This window comes from Pan paniscus, chromosome X (assembly GCF_029289425.2).
Source record: "Pan paniscus chromosome X, NHGRI_mPanPan1-v2.0_pri, whole genome shotgun sequence".
In the NCBI taxonomy this organism is placed as follows: domain Eukaryota; kingdom Metazoa; phylum Chordata; class Mammalia; order Primates; family Hominidae; genus Pan; species Pan paniscus.
The window spans coordinates 29,511,961-29,534,300 of NC_073272.2; the positions used below are offsets into that span (position 1 = coordinate 29,511,961).

Genomic DNA, 22,340 nt, shown 5'->3' on the forward strand with positions numbered 1-22,340 from the left:
TCTGCATCTCGTAAAATGACAAAATATACACCTATTATGTACCCACAAAAATTAAAAATATAAAAATTGAAAATAATTTAAAAAGACAAAATTATTTTTCCTTTTGTTCTCTTAATATGGTTTGCTAATTACATTAACTGATTACTTCAGTATTAAACAAAACTGGAATTCTGTAGATAAACCCTCCTTAGTCAGGGTGTATTATTATTTTATATATGGTGGACTTAGATTCAGTAATATTTGGACCATGCAACATATAAGAGACCATGCAATATTTTTCTTTCTGTGTCTGGCTCATTTCACTTAATATAATGTCTTTCAGGTCTTTCTCTGTTGGGGCAAAGAGCAGAATTTTCTTCTTTTTTATGGGTGAATAATTTTCCTACATCTATATGTGTGTGTGTGTGTACGTGTGTGTGTTTGTGTGTGTGTATATATATTTTATATATATATATATTTGACTTTGTTCTTCAGTTTAGAAGTGCTTATATGTGTATATACATACATTCCTCTTGTCACACAAAAGTAACTATGTGAGATGATGGATATGCTAATTTGCTTCACTATAGCAACCACTTTACTATTTATATCCCATAACATCATGTTCTAAGCCTCAAATATACACAATAAAATTGATTTCAATGAATAAAAATTAAAGAAAATAATTAAAAAGGAATATTGATCTGCAGTTTTTTATAATATCATTTTGTGATTTTAGTATTAGAGTAATGCTGGCCTCATAAAATGAGTTGAAAAGTGTTCCCTCCATTGAATTTTCTTAAGGAGTTTGAGGTTGGTATAATTTCTCAAATGTTCACTAGATTTCAACAAAGAAGCCACCAGAAACATGGAGGGTTTTGGGGGGAAGTTAGCTAACTATGAATTCAATTTATTTAATATATCTAGCACTATTCAGGTTATTTATTTCTTCTTGAGTGAGTTTTGGTAGCTTGAATCTTTCAAGGGACTTCTCTGTTCATCTAGGTTTTAGAATTTATTCGCATAAAGTTGTACATGATGTTCCTTTATTATCCTTTTAATAGATATAGGACCTGCAGTAATATTCATTATTTCCTTCAAGATATTGGAATTTTCTTTCTATCATTTTTTATTATTAATATAGCTAGGGGTTGTGAATTTTGTTGATATTTTCCAAGAACCAGATTTTGGCATTATTTTATTTTGGAGTATTTAATCCAATTAACATATTTCTGTCATTTGAGTCATCTCAGAATTGGCATCTGTTGACTGTCTTTTCTTTTGAAGTGGGGTCTAAGTTTCCTGGTTCTTTGTATGTCAGATAATTTCAAATTGTGTCATGGCCACTAGGAATTTCATGTTGTAGACACTCTGAATTATGTTATATTGCTCTGAACAGTACCAATTTGTTTCTCTTCCAGTAAGTAGTTAAAATAGTTAGACCCAAACTGCAAAATATCCTAACTGAAGGGGTCAGTGGCTCAAATTTCAGTTGTTGAAAGCTGTTTCCAGTTTTCCCTACATATGCATGTTTCACAGGTTGAAGTGAGTTTAAACACAAAATTTAGGGTTTCTCTTCTTTGATTATTTTCCTTCCAGGGTTCTGTGTTCACTTGACTACCAGAAACATTTCTAGTTTACCATCAGAGTTTTAGCCGCTTCCATGCTTCTGTGACTGCAGCTACTCTCAGGTAAAACTGTAAAAATACAGGGTATTCGCACAGTGCTGGTCACTTGGTCCCTTCTAAAAATGTTTGTATTTGTACAGTTTCTAGAGCCCCAGGTATTTGGGTTTATTTGTTTATTTTTGTCTAATGTTTATAGCTCATATTTGTGGGAGGATCAATATGTTAGGAGCTTGCTTCTCCAAAATGCAAGCAGAAACCACTAGTGGAAGCTTTAAAATAGATAATTGTCTGTTTCTATAGAGATAGACTGTATTCACTTGGAATTGAGCAAAGGCATGAGCCTCAGTAAAGTGGACCCATCAGAAAATATGTGTAAGGAGTCTGTCTTGAATTAATTAACAGTGAAATCCCTATTTATGATCCAAGTAGATATGTTGAGGCAGACCAGTGTACAGAATTTGAGGAAGAGGTCTGAGTTGGAAAGAGAATTTTGGCAATCACCAGTGTATAGAATGTATGGCATCTAAGTGAATTATACTGGATTAAACTATGAAGGGAATAATTTTATGTAAAGAAGAACAAAGTCTGAGGACTGAAAGGAGACATTTCACAGCTTTAGGAGCCAGGAAAATAAGAAGAAACAAGGAAAAAAGACTGAGAATAAAATAATGGACTTGGAAGGTATGAGGAGAATCAAATAAATGCTTCAAGAAAATTGGATTAGAATAATGCCAAATGTTGCTAATGAATGAAATAAGATGAGGACTGAAAATTGGCTGGTAAAATTGGATTAATGTACATTATTGATTACCTTAAAAGAGCAGTGTGTATGAAGTAGTTGAAAGAAACTCTTCAGGAGATTCAAGAAAAAAATAGGTAATAAGAGGCAGAAATACCTAGGACATACACAAACCTTTTGAGGAGATTTTCTGTAAAGGGGAACAGAGTAATGGGGCAGTAATTGAAGGAGAAAATTGGAGTAAAAAAGGTATTAATGTTAGAAGTAACATTATACATTGTTTATTTGCTGGCAGAAATTATCTAACCAAGGGAAAAGAAAATTGAAGATGTAGGACATCAGTTGGCAAACGTTTTCTCTAAAGGGACAGATATTAAATATTATAAACTTTGTCAGCCATATGATCTCTGTCATAACTGCAACCATAGGTAACATGTAAATTAATGGACATGGCTGTGTTCCAATGAAACTTGATTTACTAACAGATGAAAGGCAGGGTTGGGTTGTGGGCCTTAGTTTGCTGGCCACTGATATTAAGAGAAAAGAGGGTAATATCAGAAATTAAATTCTTGAGTAGGCAAGCCTTGAGAGGATCCAATATACAAGTATAGAGATTATCAGTTGATCAAAAAAGAAAGTTCATCCATTTTAATAGAATTTAGGGTGAAGTATGACCCTTATATAGGTAGAATGGTAGATGGTGGTGTAGAAGCATATACAACTCTCCTTTAGATTTCTTCTATTTTTCCATGTTAGGAAATGTTAAATCATCCACTTGATCTTAATTATCCTATCCATCCCTGATAAACATCTTCAGCTTTGCCTACCCCTATTCCATGCTCTGCTTACAGTAACAGAATCATTTTATAATAGAAAAAAAAGAGAGGAAAATGCAAAATGATTTTTAATGGTTTCTCAACACTAATTCTGCTTCTCATTCATTAAACACCTAAAACGATAGAGCAGTCTAAGAAATCAAGGGGTTAGAATTATTGTTAACCTTTAATTTTACCAAACCAGATTCTAAATGTATGGTAATTCATTGTGAGTTTTTTTTTTTACTTGAGACTGTTCTAAAGGTGCACCTAAAACATCTTTTTCCTGTTTGTCATAATAAGGCAAAGAAATGTTCTTAGCAATTTCTTTCCCAGCCATTTTTTAACTTCAAAAACTTTTCTCTAAATATGCTTAGTTTAGTAGAGAAATTTTTATTCCCATTGTATAAAATGACTACATTTTAACACCACTAAGATTTAGAAGGTATTCTATTTTGGTGGATTACTTCTATGGCAGCCAACATTACATTACAGAAGGTGCTGTAAACTACAGTGATTGCAAAAGTAATAGCAACAAGCATACAGATATTTGAGAAAATCATGTTTTCTGAGATTGAATATATTGACAGGTCTTTCTAGCCTCCCCATTTTCCCTACTCTTCCAAAATTTGAAGTAATTGCAAACGTCAGTGCCCTGGATTCTATCAGGTTTGAGGCCATATTGCCTCAGTCTTTTGAGTAAGAACCCTGCAGCCACCTTATAAAACATGTTTAAAGTAGAAACCACATGGATTTTTTTATTTTTTATTTTTTATTTTTAGTTAAAGACAAGTAGTTCTGGGTTCAGACATAATTTTCAGAAAATAGCTTCTCACCTGTGTGTTGAGGACTTAAAATGGTTTTACTAGGACACTAATATTTTTCCCTTCACAAGATACAGTGTACAATAATTTGTAGGGAAAATAATATTTGAGTGGAAATGGGAGTCAAAGGTAACTGAGAGTAGGCCGGGCACGGTGGTTCATGCCTGTAATCCCAGCACTTTGGGAGGCCAAGGTGGACAGATCACGAGGTCAGGAGATCGAGACCATCCTGGCTAACACAGTGAAACCCCGTCTCTACTAAAAATACAAACAATTAGCTGGGCTGGTGGCAGGAGGCTGAGGCAGGAGAATGGCGTGAACCCGGGAGGCGGAGCTTGCAGTGAGCCGAGATCGCGCCACTGCACTCCAACCTGGGCGACAGAGCGAGACTCCGCCTCAAAAAAAAAAAAAAAAGGAACTGAGACTAGATCTATTCTTGAAATCTGTGGTGGAATTTGGAAAAACTAATAAACCGTCATGACACTTTAACTCAATGGTTAAGAGCACAGATTCAGGATCCAGGCTTACAAGTTGGAGAAAGTTACTTATACCTCAGGATCTCTGCCTTCTCATCTGTAAAATAGAAATCAGTAATACCCACTTCATAGGGTTATTATAAGAAGTAATGTTTTAATATTTGTCAAAAACGTAGAACAGTACCTAGCACAAGAAGTGTCAGTTAAATAAAAACTAAATAAATAATGCATGAGGGGAAGTTATTGATGCAAAATAAAGTGGCCCAGGAAAAGAGCTTGGGGGCATCACTGCGTCAAGCTATGTCATAATAAAAACTAAGTATTCATGCTCCCAGGTCATTTCTGCCTCAATAACTTTAACTACAAGTACATAAGACTTTCAGAGATGACTAATGCTAAATTAATGATAGTCCTTTCTTCAGAATGGATATAAATATTTTTGCTTTTCTATCTCAGAGCTTTTAACATTATTATTGTCAAATATGTTTGAACTACACATTGCATAACCTTAAACTTAAATTTGTTATGTTCTCCCTTCATCAGTATTGGACAAACTAAAATCCAATGACTTGGTTTGTTTATTATCTTTATTAAGAAATCTGATTAGACTTGCACTAAAACAATTTATTTTATCCTGTTAGGAAGCTGCACTGTTGCAGAGGTCCATTAACTCTTTCAGGACGGTGTGGAATCAGTGGGGAAATCTCTAATTGCTACTGACACAGGTGAGTGGCATGGGTAGCAAATTATGCATGGCGGCAGCAATTTCCTAGAAGACCTGTGATTGCTTAGTGGTTAAAAAGCTTTAATGTGCCTCCAGTGCCTAAGTCATTAACAGAGAATGATTTAGGCACAGGAAGAATCTAACTAAAATGTAAAACTGTGAGGGCATTACAAATAATAGTGTACCTAATAAAAGTACTTGAATATTAGTTTGTGTCAGATACATTTTCCCATTAACTATAATAGGTCATGAAAAATACAAAGCAATTGAAAAGCACAAAAAGAAATCTTGTCATAAAATGACACAACAATAATCAGAAATAAAGCAAACAACCTTTTCTTTATGTTTACAACTTGCTCATATTTATAAAATCTTCACTTTTGTAAGAGTTTAATGTGCCACTGTCACTATATCACTGGCTTTCCAAGCCTTATCATCAGCTCCCATAGGAAATGTGTCATTCAATTTTAAAAACAGGGGAAACTGAGACTGTATGTATTTCTGAGCTGTAAAACTTGTGATATCCAAGTATTTTATTTTGCTTTAGGATTACAGTTATTCTTTTTTTATTTTTAGTTCTGGGGGACATGTGCAGGATGTGAATGTTTGTTACATAGGTAAAGGTATGTCATAGTGGTTTACTGCATCTATCAACCCATCACCTAGGTATTAAGCCCAGCATGCATTAGCCATCCTTTCTAATACTCTCTCCCTGCACCCCACCCCCGACAGGCTGCAGTGTGTGTTGTTCTCCTCCCTGTGTCCACGTGTTCTCATTGTTCAGCTCACACTTACAAGTGAGAACATGTGGTGCTTGGTTTTCTGTTCCTGCATTAGTTTGCTGAGGATAATGGCTTCCAGCTTCATCCATGTCCCTGCAAAGGACATGATCTCGTTCCTTTTTATGCCTGCATAATATTCCATAGTGTATATGTACAACATTTTCTTTATCCAGTCTTTCATTGACGGGCATTTGGGTTGATTCCATGTCCTTGCTATTGTGAATAGTGCTGTAGTTAACATATGTGTTCATGTATCTCTTTAATAGAATGATTTACATTCCTTTGGGTATATACCCAGTAATGGGATAGCTGGGTCAAATTGTATTTCTGGTTTTAGCTCTTTGAGGAATCACCACACTGTCTTCCACAATGGCAGAACTAATTTACATTCCCACCAACAGTGTTAAAGTTTCCTTCTGCTCCACAACCTCACCAGCATCTGTTGTTTCTTGACTTTTTAATAATGGCCATTCCAACTGACGTGAGATGGTATCTCATTGTGGTTTTGATTTACATTTCTCTAATGATCAGTGATGATGAGCTTTTTTTCATATGTTTGTTGGCTGCATGAATGTCTTCTTTTGAGAAGTGTCTGTTCATGTCCTTTGCCCACTTTTTAATGGGGTTGTTTTTTTCTTGTAAATGTGTTTGAGTTTCTTGCAGATTCTGGATATTAGACCTTTGTCAGGTGGACAGATTGCAAAGATTTTCTCCCACTCTGTAGGTTGCCTGTTCATTCTGATGGTAGTTTCTTTTGCTGTGCAGAAGCTCTTTAATTAGATATCATTTGTCAATTTTTGCTTTTGTTAAGATATATAATGTTTTATTTCCTTAGAACAACTATTTAAAAATACCCATGTTCTCCTTTCAGTCTCTAGAGAAATGTGAAATTTTTAAAGTACATACAAGCATAGTCTACCAACCATGTACAGTTCTGATTGCATTTTCAGTCCTATAATTTTCATGAGAGCATAATTTTTTATTCTGTTGAATTGCCATAACTTAGTCATTTCTCTATTATAAAATATTCTATTTTACTATTGTTAACAATGTTATAATTAACATCATTTTTCCTAACTTTTGAGAGATAATTTACATAAAATAAAACCAACACATATTAAGTGTATAGTTTTATGAGTTTTGGTGATTGTATGTATTTGTGTAGCCATTCCCACAAACATGATATAGATCCAAAAATTCCATAGTGACTCTTTGAATTAGATTTCCTCCTCTCATCCTCCATCCCAGGTAACCACTGATCAGCTTTTTGTCACTATAGTTTTGCCTTTTCTAGAATTTCATACAAATGGCATCATGTACTATGCAGTCTTTCATGTTTCATTTTCTAACATAGCATCATGTTTTTGAGATTCATTCATGTTTTTGTGTATATCAATATTTTGGTCGTTTTGTTCCATAGTATAAATATACCACAATTTGTTTATTCAATCACCACTTTTAGGACACTTCCCCTGCTTCTAGTTTGTGTATAAGCCTATTATGGTTAATTTTATGTGTCAACTTGACTTGGCCACAGGCTGCCCAGTTACTTGGTCAAACATTATTCTGAGTGTGCCTGTGAGAGTGTTTCTGGATGAGATTAACATTTGAATCGGTAGACTGAGTAAAGCAGACTGCCCTCCCTAATGTTGGGGGAGCCCTGATCCAATCAACTGAAGGCCTAAGTAGAAAAAAAAACAGCCAGCCTTTCTGAGAACAAGAGGGAACACTGCCTGCTTAACTGCTTGAGCTGCAACATTACTCTTTTCTGGCTTTCAAACCATGACTGAAACATTGGTTATTCTTGGGTCTCAAGCCTACTGGCTTTCCAAATGGAATTTAAAATCTTGGTTCTCCTGGTTCTTCGGACTTCAGACTCAATCTAATACAACACCATTGGCTCTTCTGGGTCTCTATCTTGCTAACTGCAGGTCTTGGTGCTTCTCAGACAATTCCTTATTACATATGTATGTGTGTGTATGTATGTATATTATATATGTATACATAAAACAGGCACGCATATACACCCACATATATCCTATTGCTTCTGTTTTTCTGAAGAATTTTGACTAGTACAAAGTCTTTCTGTAGACCTATTTTTTAATTTATCTTGGGCAAACATCTAGGAGTGGGACTTCTGGGTCATGAAAAGTGCATATAACAGTGATATTTAATTGGCAAATTTTTTTCAAAATGGCTGCAACATTTTGCATCCCCACCAGCAATGTATGAGAAATGCAGTTGCTTCATATCTTTGTCCAAACCTAGTATTTTCCATTTCTTAGATTTTAGCAATTCTAGTGAATATATCATTGTGGCTTTAATTTTAATTTCCTCATGGTTAATGACATAGAACACTTTTTCTTATGATAATTGGCCATAGATCTATTTCGTTTTGTTAAAGAAAATATGTTAAAATATAAAACATATATAAAGAAAGTGTATTTTAAGAGGTACTTTGGTTAAGTACCTCTTAAAATCATTTACCCATTAAATTTTTTTTTTTTTTTTTGAGACGGAGTCTTGCTGTCACCCAGGCTGGAGTGCAGTGCGATCTTGGCTCACTGAAACCTCCGCCTCCTGGGTTCAAGCGATTCTCCTGCCTCAGCCTCCTGAGTAGCTGGGACTACAGGTGCTTGTCGCCATGCCTGGCTAATTTTTGCATTTTTAGTAGAGGTGGGATTTTGACATGTTGCTCAGGCTGGTCTCAAACTTCTGACCTCAAGTGATCCGCACACCTCAGCCTCCCAAAGTGCTGGGATAACAGGCGTGAGCCACTGTGCCAGGTCAAAAATTTTATTTTCTTGATAGTGAATTAAATTTGTTCTTTATATTTTTTGGATACATGGCCTTTGTTAAATTTATGATTTACAAATATTTTCTTCCATTCGGTGTATGGCAATCAATTTTGTTTCCTAAACCATGTCTGTAAAAGAACAAAAGTCTATTTGTGTTTTTTTTCTTTTATGGATTATGCTTTTTTTATATCCTGCTTAAGAAACTTTGTCAAAGTCAATATGACAAATATTTTTTTCCTGTGTTATCTTCAAGTGGTTTTGTATCTTTATCTTACATATAGGTCTATAATTCATTTAAGCTAAATTTTATATATGATTTTGAGTCAAGGGTTTTTTTTAACCATACAGATATCCAATTGTTCCAATAATATTTATTTAAAAATGCATATTTCCCCTATTGGAATACCTTAATACCTATGTCAAAAACCACTTCACCATATATATGTGGGTCTATTTCTGGAATCTTGACTTTGTTTCATTTAGATAATGTCTATTACACCTATACTACACTGCATTAATTATTTTATCGTTATAGTGAGTCTTGAATCAGACAGTAAAAGTTCCCCAAAGTTATTCTTTTTCAAAGCTATTTCAGCTATTGTAGATTATTTTTATTTTGATATATTTATTATAATCAACCTATCAATTTGACTAAGACTCCATTAAATCTATAGATCAATTTGAGAAGAACTGACATTTCAAAAAAATTTAGTCTTCTAATTTATGAAAACTATATGTATTTATGTGTGTGTTCTTTAAGTTAATGTTACCCATGTTTTGTAATTTGGTGTTCAGACCTTATATATTTTATTAAATGCATTTATAAATAGTTTATTTTTTACTTTATTAAAATTTGAGTTTTAAAATTTATTTCTTAAATATTTTTATTTTATAGAAATACGATTAATTTGTTTATATTGTATTGGTCTTTGTATTTGTATTGGTCTTATAAATTGTAAGCTTGAAAAGTGTGATTGTTAATTGTAATAACTATCTTATAGATTTTAAAGGGTTTTCCACATACATAATTAGATTATCTGCAAATCAAGATGGCTTTGCTTTTTTATTTTTCAATCAAATTGTAGGCCTTTCATTTATTTATCCATTCATTCCATTTATCCTTTTGCACTATCTGATACTTCCAGTATAATGTTGAATATAATGGCAGCAAATACTTTAAAGCTAATCCAATTTAAGAAAATGGTGCATGAGAACAAAAAGAAGGAAAAGTTAAAAGCTAATTAATTTCACTGTTGCTCATAATAAGGTACTGATACATAATGTTTAAACAAAGAAAAGACTAAGGATGTCATATAAATATATATAGAACAAGGATTTTTAAAGTCCTGAATATCGTAGAGCTACAAAATACTAAACGTATTTAAATAAATACAAATGGACATAATTCACCTAATAATTTTTTAGTTTAGGATTGAAACACAAAGCAAACCTAATTCTAATCTATGGAATAAAACAAAGATTGAAAATGAATTGATGGACAAGAGAAATTAGTTAGAAAACAAAATCTGCAAAATAAGAAAACATAAGATTGTTTAAAATAATAAAGTAGATTAGCTCACAGAGGAAAGAAAAAAGAAAGCATTAAAACACAAAATAAGAAATAATAGGAGGCAATCAAGTAACTCATAATTTTAAAAAATCACTCACAAACTATTTTATGCAGCCCTATGTAAAAAATCTAAATTAAATGGATAATTTTCTAGAAAAATACAACAGAAGAATAATTACCAGAAGAGAAATTTGAAACAGATAATTTCCCTAGATAACTGGAGAAATTTGTAAATAAAATAATGCCCTCCTCCCTGTGAATAACACCAAGCTCAGATGGTTTCACATGAAATCCTACCAAATCCATAAAGAACAGATCATTCTGATGGTAATTCACCTATTCATGAGTACATAGAAAGCTGAAATATATTAAAATTATTTTCATCAAGTATGAATGACATTTTATCCATAACCTGAAAAATGCACAAAAAGGAAAACCACAGAACATTTTCATTTATCTCTCATTGAGGCATCTCATTTATGCAATTTAATGCAAATTAATATGATTGATCTCTAACAATGTTGAAAAGACATTTTTACTGGATTCAAATCTGTCCTTTTTTAAAAGAAAACAAAATAAAAATACCTTGATAAAATAGAATTCAACAGATACTTCACTAAAATGATTTATGTACAGATGAATCTCGACTTACAATGTGGTTACGTTCTGATAAGCCCATCATAAGTTGAAAATATTGTAGGTTGAAAATGCATTTAATAAACCGAACCTATTGAAGATCATAGGTTAGCCCAGTCTATATTAAACGTGCTCAAAGCTCTTACATTAGTCTAAAATTGGGCAAAACCCTCTAATGCAAATATTATTCTATAATTAAGAATGTATAATTCACATTCAGTAGAAAGCATACTTCAAATTTTGAATTTTTAATTAGTCAAAATTCAAAATTGGATGTGTGGTTTCTACTGAATGTGTATCACTTTCACAACATCATGAAGTCAAAAATTCACAAGTTGAACCATTGTAAGTTGAGGATTGTCTGTGTGTGTGTGTATGTGTGCATGTGTATAATCTTAAAGCACATGTTTATTATAATATACTGCTTGTGTTCCAGATAAAAGCAGGAGGATAACAAAATGCTCACTATCACAACTGCTACTTAACATTTTATAAGGTGCATTAGCTAATGAGATTAATATGGGAAAGAAATTAGAGATATAACAATGTAAAACAAGGAGGTAAAAGTATTTCATGTAACAGATAATAAGAAAGCGTAACTGTAACCCCAGGAGAATGATCTGAAAAGCTACTAGAAAAAAAATAAGTTATTGGGTTATAAAATTAGTATTCAAAAATCAATAGACATCTGCACAAACAAAATCCATTAAAAATCATTAAAAGGATTTTATTCATTTACAATGGCAACAGAACAGGAAAATATATAGAGAAACAAATCTGAAATAAAACTATAGGTTTTCTGAAGGATGCAAGAATTATACTTGTATGGAAAACTATACCATGTTTTATCTAGGAAGACTGAACAATATAAAGATGTCCATTCCCCCAAAGTTAATTTATAAATTATAAAATTTATAAATAACCAAAAATCAAAATCCAGAAGGCCTAAATGAAAAGAGTAATAAATGTTTCTAAATTATTTTTTAAATCAAAAGCAAAGTCAAAAGACAAATGAAGAGCTGTGAAATATCTTTACGATTTGTACCACAGACAAAAGACTAACCTGCTTAATGAATAGAAAAAAAACTCCTAGAAATCAAGAATAGTAAGACCAACAACACAACAGAAAAATGGGCAAAGAAATGAACCGATAATTCTTAGAAAAACAAATACAAACTGAATTTTAAAATAGAAAATGATTCTGAGTTTTTTATAAATTAAAAAATGCAAACACACTCTATAGAGAAGCTTTTCCTTACCTATCATATTCCAGATTTTTAACAAAGCATGGCTGTTGAGACTATGGGAAAACAGCATTCTCATACATTAGTGCTAAGAGTGGAAAATGGTGCAAATCCTATCCAGGACAATCTGCCATTATTTACCAAAATACAAATGCAATTCCCCTTTGACCACAGATCTTCTCTTCCAGGTATTTGTCCTGCAAAAATGCTCATGCATTCTAAATGATATATGAACAGGATTACTCATTGAGACACTGTAATAGTAAACAACTGTAAATAAACCATGTGTATATCAATGGGAAATTTATGAAATAACTGGGGCTATATCTACATAATAGAATATTATGCATCAGTAAGAAGAATGAGTATAGCGTTTATGTACCAAGATAGAGTGATCTCCAATAACATTTTAGAGTAAAAAAAACAAGATAAAATATTGTTTGGTGTGCTACCTTTTTTTTCCTAAGAAATGAAGCTAGTGAATATATTTTCATATTTGCATATATTTGTATTAAACACTAGGAGGATAAGAAAAAATGCAATAAAAATATTTATCAGTACACAGTGCAGTAGAATGGGTTAAGAGGGTGGATAGCAACAAGACTTCCAAACATGCATCTTGTATGATTTTGAATAAATATATTATCTACTCAAAAAATTAACTCTTAAAAAATAATCATAGGAATATGGCCCTGCTCTCTATTTTGAAGAATTATTTTAAATAGTAGATTAAATTTATGTTTCTACTTGGTTTTAGATGATACGATTACATATGAAGAAAAATAAGATTTACTGGTTACATTTGATGTAAGAGGCTTTATATATTTCTCAACTATAAGACAAAAAACAGTAATTAACAAACGTTAATTATTGTCTCCACCTCTTTGTGGGGGAACAGTATCCCTTGTTTATTTCATATATCATTGAAGACTGGGATAAACTACTGGAAAACTGAGTTTGTAACTGTTTGGAATATAAAAATTCTTTAATTTTCTGCTAGGAAGAACAAGGGGAAAAAAACCTTTTTACTCCAGAAGTCATTACTGTACTGGGTTACCTGTATACTAACTTTAGTGGAATATATTAAATTTATCAGGCAACAGAAAAGAAATGTTATAAAAATCTATTTTGTCAATTCTTTTTTTAAAATACAAAAGATGTAAGCACATTCAATTCTTCACAGCTACAGAATCAATTCTCCAAGTAACAGATTTATATTCACATTTATTAACAATTTGATAGATTGTTGCCAGGTTTTTAACTAAATACAGCCTGTTTGTATATTCTAGGTATATTTTTATTTCAAATTCAGCCATCTCACATATACTTTAAAGTGAGAGGGAAAAAAGTCATATTTTAGCCAAGAAGAACTACCTATATGACATTACTATAAGTAAGTGTATATATTCCATTTCTGAGAAAACGGACTAACAGCTTGAATATTTAAACATATTTGTCTCTAAATAATTATTACAGAAAACAAATAAAATATAATATTGTTATGAGACTCATATCAAGTATTGCATCCAGATTTCATGTTGGCAATTCCATATTTATAAATTCTTTTTTTAAAAATAAGAGACATGATAGTAAGTTGTGGTACATTCTAATTGCAAGACAGAAAGACTCCATCCACAAGAGAAAACTATATAAGCCAAGTCAGAATTTTTAGCTGAATCTTTCAGCATGCAGCTCTGTAAGATTCATCCCCAGTGATGGTTACATTGGTCATATTTAGGAAAACAAATATCAAATACTAATCTCATTTCCAAGGACATGCAAAATGCCCAAGGAATGCATTTCCCTTCAAAAATACTGCAAATACTATTTAAGTATTAAGATAGACTCTTAGCTCAGCAATCCCCAAATGGAGGCTGCATTGAGAGTTAATAATAGCTAGAATTGGAGAATTTTGTTTTTATCTGCCCCAAAAAGATTTATTTGTGATAATGACAGATAATAAATTTGACCTGCTGAATATAGATGATGGCATTTTAACAACATAATATATTTATATTTTAAGTCTTTATTTTCAGAGTTAAAATATAAATATATTATGTTTTATAAAGATCTAGATGGGTCCAATAATATACATGGTTAAAAATTGTAAAGATAAATATTATAAATTGCATTTTAAATGTAATTGAACACATATAAGAGGATAGTGTTACAAGTAGAATAATATAACTTGCAAATTAAAATTATTATAAATAATATTTGAAGCTAAAACATAAGTTTATCAGAATAATTCAAAGTATGTTATGAAAATACTCAGAACAAGAAATCGGTTGCTCATCTTTTAAGTGTAAATATATAAGATAAATATATGAAATAAATATATCTATAAATATAAATCAGAACCACTGTTAAAAAATAAAACACTGCAAATACAAATGTTCTTTCAATTTATTTTCTGACAATAATGTAGCTATCTTTGAAAAGAACAAGAGAAATGAGTTAGCAACCTATCTTAATGGTTTGGTATTATCTAAATCTATATAGCTATACTCTCTTGCTTGCATACCCTACTTGGTCTAACACAAGCTTGATAACTTATATCACAACATAGACCAAAAACTGCCACTTATTATTCAGGTTTCCGTGCCCTTCAGGGCATTTCTCTCTAGTCCTTTTCCCCATAATAAATATTCTCAGTGGCAAAGTGATTATTTCCCCCCCTCTCAGTTCTCATAACCTCGTAATCTGAATGGGATTTGGGAGATCAGTTCTTAACAACTCTTTCTTTCTCTAGACTAATTTACAGTTCTACTTAAAACCAAAGATTATGTAGTTCCTTTCTTTATGCCATTAGCTAACATCAATTATGCACCTACTATGTGCCAGTCATGAGACATGTATTGTCTCATTTATTTTTAGGAACACATTAAGGTAGGTACAACAATTTTATAAGCTTTTAAATATTATGTATTATATATACATAGCTAAGCAAATCATATGTGTAGAGCATTAGTTATTACAGAGTAAACCCACCCACATAAAGCACTCAGACTAAGAAATAATATATTACTGTTGCTCCAGAGGCCCCATCATACTCCCTCCCCTCTCTGAAAAGGTAATGACTGTCCTGCCTTCCAACAACAGATTATTTTCCTGTTTTGGAACACTTTACAAATGCAGTCACATAATTGAGTTCTTTTTTATCTGGCTTCTTTTGCTCTATGTGTTTGTGAGATTTATCCATAATGTTTTGTGCAGTAGCAGTCCTTGTTTCATTGCTGTATAGCGTGTCCTTGTATGTACAGACAACTCACTTATCCACTTCATTCTTGCATGACATTTTGGTTGTTTCCAAGTTGAGGATATCATGAATAATGATTGTATGAACATTCTTTCCTATGTTTTTTCATGCGCATATATGTGTGCTTTCTGTTGGGTATATACTGAATTGTGGTATTGTTGGATCAGGGGATCTGCATATCTGCAAGTTTAATAGATACTGCCAAGCAATATTCCAAAATAGTTCTTTTCACCACACACCCTAATAAGAAGTAAATGAAAGCTCTTTACCAACAATATTGGATGTTTTCAGTCTTTTAAATTGTAGTATTCTAGTGGACATCTCATTGTGGTTTTAGTTTGAATTTCCCTGGTTAATAAACAGGTTGAGCATCTTTCCATAGGATCACAAACTATTTTTATATTTTTATAGAGGATACTGAAAATTTATTGTCCCTTTTCTCACTTGGGTCTTCCAACTTTTTTCATTAACCTATATGTCTCATTTGTGTATATGGGTTGCAAATATACTGGTTTTAAAAATCTTAAATGGTATCATTTGATGAACAGAAGTTCCTCCTTTTAAAATAGTCCGATATGTCAATCTTTCCCGTTATCTTTTGGGAAATATTTCCTCTTCCCAAAGCTCATAAAGATATTCTTCTATGACTCATTTATGCCCATTTTTTAATCATTTGAATGCCCTTATGTGTGTGGGCATGCTTCTGGATTCTGTTTTATTTCGTTGATCTATTTGTTTGTCTCTGTATCAACAGCACACTATCTTAATCATAATTTTGATGCCTACAAATTCTTCAACTTTTTTTCTTCAAATATATTTTATCTGTACTTGTATTCTTTTAAAATTTTAGAATCACTTACAATTTTTCAAATTTCCTTTCCTAGCCCCAAAACACACATATAAACACCGTGCTAAAATTTTTATTTAGATTGTATTGAATTTACTAATCAATTTTGGGAAAATTGGCATCTTTTCAATAATGAGTCTTCCAATCTAAGAACATGTATATAAATTCATTTACTTTTGTATTTTTAATCTCTTTTTGCACTGTTTCCTTCAGTTATAGTTTTCTGTGATGAGATTTTGGATATGTTTAATTATATTTATTTCTAGGCATTTGGCATCTTTTGATGCTATTGTAAATGCACCATTATTATAAATTTCACATTCCAATTGTATCTTGTCTATAGAAATACAATTGCAATGACTAGTTCTACCTGGGTTCTGACCAACTTCATGGGGTAATATCCTGAGAACATTACATTTCAACCTTACTTTGCATGTCTCACACCTCCTGCTTTGGGCTTGCCTACTAAATTCGGGTGTGAAGTGCTACAATAAATATGCAACACAGAACTGCCGATGAGTTAATGCACCTTAGGGAGGTTCAACAAAATTATGGAATCTCAAGGATAAAAACTCCTCCCTTTTACCCCCTGCGTGAATGTTCCTGGGGCACATTTAATACAATTTTTTTACATGATCCCATGGATAGAACCACTAGTCACTTGCAGCAATGGCCAATTCAATGTCTTTTTGTTGTTGTTGTTGTTGTTGTTGTTGTTTTTTGCTTTCCTCTTTTCCCTGCTTGGAATCTCCTTTGGACCTCACTGCTGCTTTCTGAGCACATTTCCTCCAATAAGTGACTCACACACAAACCTTTGTTCCAAAGTCAGTTTTCTTGGCAAGACATCTCACCATCCTATTTAAGGGAAAGCCTTAACCCTTTCAAGTGAGTCATATGGCTGTAAATAATATGGCCTCCTGCTACCTGTCGGGCCTCATGTCTTCTACACTTCCCTTTTTGGAGTCTGCTCCAGCCATTCCGGCCCCTGTGCTAGTTTTCAATCACTCCAGACATCCTCTCTTCTCAGAAAAGTCATGTTTGCTACTTTCTCTGCGTGGACTATTAGATATAGATATAGATACATAGGTATATCTCCATGTGCCTTCCTTTTTCTCCTTAAAGTCTGTTCAGTCAGTACATTCTCTGTGATGTCTTTTTTGTCCAGACTTTAAAAAATTGCAACAAACATAACCCCATCCAGTCATTCCTATCCTTATATTCTGCTTTACTTTTCTACTTAGCATATCATCTAATATTAATATATCAGGACATGGGTTTTTATTTGTCTTCCTCACTCTTGTATCCATAGTGCCTATAAAACTGCCTGACATTTAGTAAGGATTCATTAAATATCTTCTCAAGTGAATTTTTTTAAGAGGAAAGGACATCCCTCCACATATGTAAAAAAAAAGTAAAACAAGAAAATGTTTGAAATAACCATTGAAAGAATAATTTATTAAACTTAAAACATAAGATTAAAAAATAGGTGGAATATAAAGCTCCCTGGAGAGAGAGAGAGGGAGTACTATAAGACACTTCATGTTTAGCAAGACGAAAGTGGGGAGTCTTCAGTTCTTTAGGATGTGGGCATGAAGAAGACATGGGGGAAGTAGCTCTAGTGAGGTATAATTTGTATTCAATACAATCCACTCATTTTAATTGTATGGTTTGATGAATTTTAAGAAATGTATTCAGTCATATACCTATCAAGGCAATTATGATATAAATAGAATATTTCCATCATGTGCACAGAAGTTCCTTCATGCTCCTTTGCACTCAGTCCTCTCTGCTGACCACAGCCATACGGCAGCAAATAACTGATCTTTAAATTTTTTTTCCTATTGCCATCCCATCTTAGTCCATTTGGCCTGCTGTAGCAGAATACCATAAAATTGGTAGTTTATAAACAACAGAAATTTATTTCTCACTGTTTGGAGGCTGGGAAGCCCAAGGTCAAGGTGCAGGTAGGTTCAGTGTCTGGTAAGGCCTGCTTTTGGTTCATAGATGGTATTTTCTATCTCAGTTCTCACATCGTGGAAGGGAAAAGTTAGCTTTCTGGAGTTTCTTTTAAAAGGGCACTAGTCCCATTCATGAGGGCTCTACTCTTACAATCTAATCACCACCTAAAGCTGCTACCTCCTAATACCATCACCTTGGAGGTTAGAATTTCAACATAGTAATTTAGGGAAAGACAAGCATTCAGTCCACTGCAGTCCTAAACCAATTTTGATGCTGTACTCCTAGCTGAACATGAGATGAAAAATACTGAGTCCTAAGAAATGTATCCATGGGTACTCAAAGTAAGAGGCTTCATGGTTGAGATAAGCATTGCAGGAATGGATCAGTCTCCCTCAAAGGTTCTTACTGGTGGAATTCATAATGTTATAGGACTGGTTGTCAAAAATGTCTTTATGTAGCAATGATAAGACAAAACATTAAGGCACTTACTACATAATCCTCGTGTGGGTGTAGAAGTTGGAATGACCCACCCTTCCCATGACACCTGCAGATATTTAGTTCTCTATAAGTCCTAAGTTTTCAACAAGTTGGAGGTGAAGGTGGTGAGAGGAGAAAAGATATTGGATTTTCTGCTAATTTGGTCCTATGATATTTGAAATCACATATATTATTTATTTGTTTGTTTGCTTGCTTATTTATATATTGTAGTAAAAACATTTAACATGAGATCTACCCTTAACAAATTTTAAGTACACAATACAGTATTGTTAACCACAGATAATGTTGTACAGCAGACCTCTAGAACTTATTCATCTTATATCACTGAATCACATATTTATTTTGTTTTTTGAGACAGAATTTCACTCTTTTGCCCAGGCTGGAGTGCAGTGGTGCAATCTCAGCTCACTGCAACCTCTGCCCCCCAGTTTAAAGCGATTCTCCTGCCTCAGCCTCCAGAGTAGCTGGGATTACAGGTGCCCGCCACCACACCTGGCTAATTTTTGTATTTTTAGTAGAGACGGAGTTTCTCCATGTTGGCCAGGCTGGTCTCCAACTCCTGACCTCAGGTGATCCACCCGCCAGGGCCTCCCAAAGTGCTAGGATTACAGCTGCGCACAGCCACATACTTAATTTTTGAAAAAAAAAAAAACTACTGAAGTTTGTTTAGCTGTATTTGCAATGCAAGCTGTGAAACAGATCACAACATGGCACTCATATATTTAAAATAAATATATCACAATGCTGGCAAATATTTGGCATGTAAACCTTTGTTTTGGGGGACCTAAACATATTTCATTTCATTGACTTTAGCCTAGCGTCAGAGATAGAGCTCCCAATTTCGTATCACAGGCCTTTAATATCACTGTTCAAGCCTTTGACACAAATGTTAAAATATTTAGAATCAAGTACGGTATCTTGAACTTTGTGACCACAGAACTTGCTCTGGCTGTGTCTTAGCCAGTTTGCGCTGCTGTAATAAAAATACTGTGGGCTGGGTGACTTAAACAACAGACATTTAGGCTGGGCATGGTACACCTGTAGGCCCAGCACATTGGGAGACCGAGGCGGGTGGATCACTTGAGGTCAAGACTCCTGAGGTGTAACTCCTGAGTTCGAGAACAGCCTGGCCAACATGGTGAAACCCTGTCTCTACTTAAAAAAAAAAAAATACAAAAATTAGCTGGGCGTGGTGGCACGTGCCAGCAATCCCAGCTATTCGGGTGGCTGAGGCACGAACCTGGAGACGCGGAGGTTGCAGTGAGCTGAGATTGCACCACTGCATTCCAACCTGGGCGACAGAGAAAGACTCTGTCTCAAAAACAAAAACAAAAAACAAACAAACACAAAACCCAGACATTTACTTCTCACAGATCTAGAGGTTAGGAAGTCTGAAATCAAGGTGCCAGCTGATTAGATTCCTGGCAAAGACCCTCTTCCTGAATATATCCTCATATGGCAGAAAGAGAGAAATATCCTTGGTCTCCTTCTTTTTTAATAAATGCATTACCAAATAAGGGCTCCATCCTCATGACCTCATCTAACTCGAATCACCTCCCAAAAGCTCCAGCATCCCATTAGGGCATAGGGATTCAACATATGAATTTTAGGAAGACACAAATACACAGTACATAACAGGCTGACACTAATAATGGCAGCTAACCTTTACATAGTGCTCACTATGTACCATGAAATGTTTTAAGCATTTCAAAACTATTAATTTATTTAATGTTAATTAAATAGTTTAATCAGTTTATATTAATTTATGTATCCCACAATTCTCTCTGAAGTAATTGGTATAACTGATATCACTTTACATACAGTGAGACAGAAACATAGAAATGTTATACAGCTTGCCCAAGATGATACAACTGGAAACGGGCAAGACCATGATTCAAACCCCGGTCCTGGGTCCTGTGTTGTTGTTGTTGTTTTTATTGTATATATTTCAGCTGTATAACATGACGTTTTGATCTACATACACATAGTGAAATTGCTACTACAATTAAGAAAATTAACATATGTGTCTCCTTACATAGTTACCCTTATTTGTGATAAGAGCACCAGAAATCTGCTGACTTAGCAAATTTCCAGTAAACAATGCAATGTTACCAACTATAGTCTTCATGCTGTACATAAGATCTCTAGAATTCTTACATAACTGCGATTTTGTACCCTTTGACCTACATTTCCCCATTTCCTTCTCCCACCTACCCTGGTAGCTACCATCCTACTCTGTTTCTATGTATTCTGCTTTTTTTAGATTCTGCATATCCATGAGATCATGCAATATTCTTCTTTCTGTCCTTGGCTTATTTCACTTAGCATAATGTCCTCCAGGTTCATCCATGTTGCTGCAAATGGCAGGATCTCCTTTTCTAAGGCTTAATAATTTTCCTGTGTGTGTGCGTGTGTGTGTGTGTGTGTGTGTGTCAAGGTGCCAGCTGATTAGCTTCCTCTTTATGTCCTCACATAGCAGAAAATATGTGTATATGTATATATATAAACACATATATACACTCTATCAAAATTTCTTTAAGCATTCATCCATCAACAGACACTTAGATTGTTTCCATATCTTGGATACTATGAAAAATGCTGCAATAATATCTCCATAAGTTGCTGATTTCACTTCCTTTAGGTATATAACCAGAAAAGGGATTGCTGGGTCATATGATAGTTTTAGTTTTAATCTTTTGAGGAATCTCCATACTATTTGCCATAATGACTATACCAATTTACTTTCCTACCAACAGTGTGCAAGGTTCCCTTTTTTTTTTTTTAATTTTTTTTGAGAAGGAGTCTCGCTCTGTTGCCCAGGCTGGAGTGTAGTGTGCAATCTCGGCTCACTGCAACCTCCACCTCCCGGGTTCAAGCGATTCTCCTGCCTCAGCCTCCTGCATAGCTGGGACTACAGGTGTGTGCCACCATGCCCAGCTAATTTTTTATATTTTTAGTAGAGACTGGGTTTCACCGTGTTAGCCAGGATGGTCTCGATCTCCTGATCTCATGATCCACCCGCCTCGGCCTCCCAAAGTGCTGGGATTACAGGTATGAGCCACCGTGCCCGGCCATGGGTTCCCTTTTATCCATACCCTCAACAACACTTGTTATCTCTTGTCTTTTTGATAATATCCATCCTAACAGGTGTGAGGTGATATCTCACTGTGGTTTTGATTTGCATTTCTGTGGTGATTAATGATATTGAGCACTTTTGATATATTTGTTGACCATATTTAGTTACGTCTGGAAAAAATGTATATTCATGTCCTTTGGCCATATTTTAATTCGGTATTATTTTTATTATCGCCATTGATTAGAGTGAGTTCCTTATATATTTTGGATATTAGCTTTTATCAAATATATGGTTTGCAAATATTTTCTCTTAATCCATAAGATGTGTTTCCATTTTGTTGTTTCCTTTACTATACAGATGCTTTTTAGTTTGATATATCCCACTTTTTCTGTTTGCTTTTGTTGCTTGAGCTTGTAGTATGATATGCCACAAAAAATCATTGCCAAGGCCAATGTCAAGGAGTTTTCCCCCTATGTATTTTTTTCT

General features: G+C 33.8%; 1 protein-coding gene across 9 annotated transcripts in view; it reads left to right on the forward strand.

Moving 5' to 3' along the window:
• Window positions 1-22,340, forward strand: part of DCAF8L2 (DDB1 and CUL4 associated factor 8 like 2) — a 163,553-nt gene that overhangs the window by 124,938 nt on the left and 16,275 nt on the right. For 6 of the 9 annotated variants that reach the window (XM_055106339.1, XM_055106344.1, XM_024927270.4 and 3 more), the window contains 2 exons: window positions 1,579-1,670; window positions 5,103-5,186. The gene's annotated coding sequence lies outside the window, so the exon portion shown is untranslated. The remainder of the gene's footprint in view (window positions 1-1,578; window positions 1,671-5,102; window positions 5,187-22,340) is intronic. The other 3 variants (XM_024927269.3, XM_055106340.1, XM_055106341.1) reach the window with 1 other exon arrangement.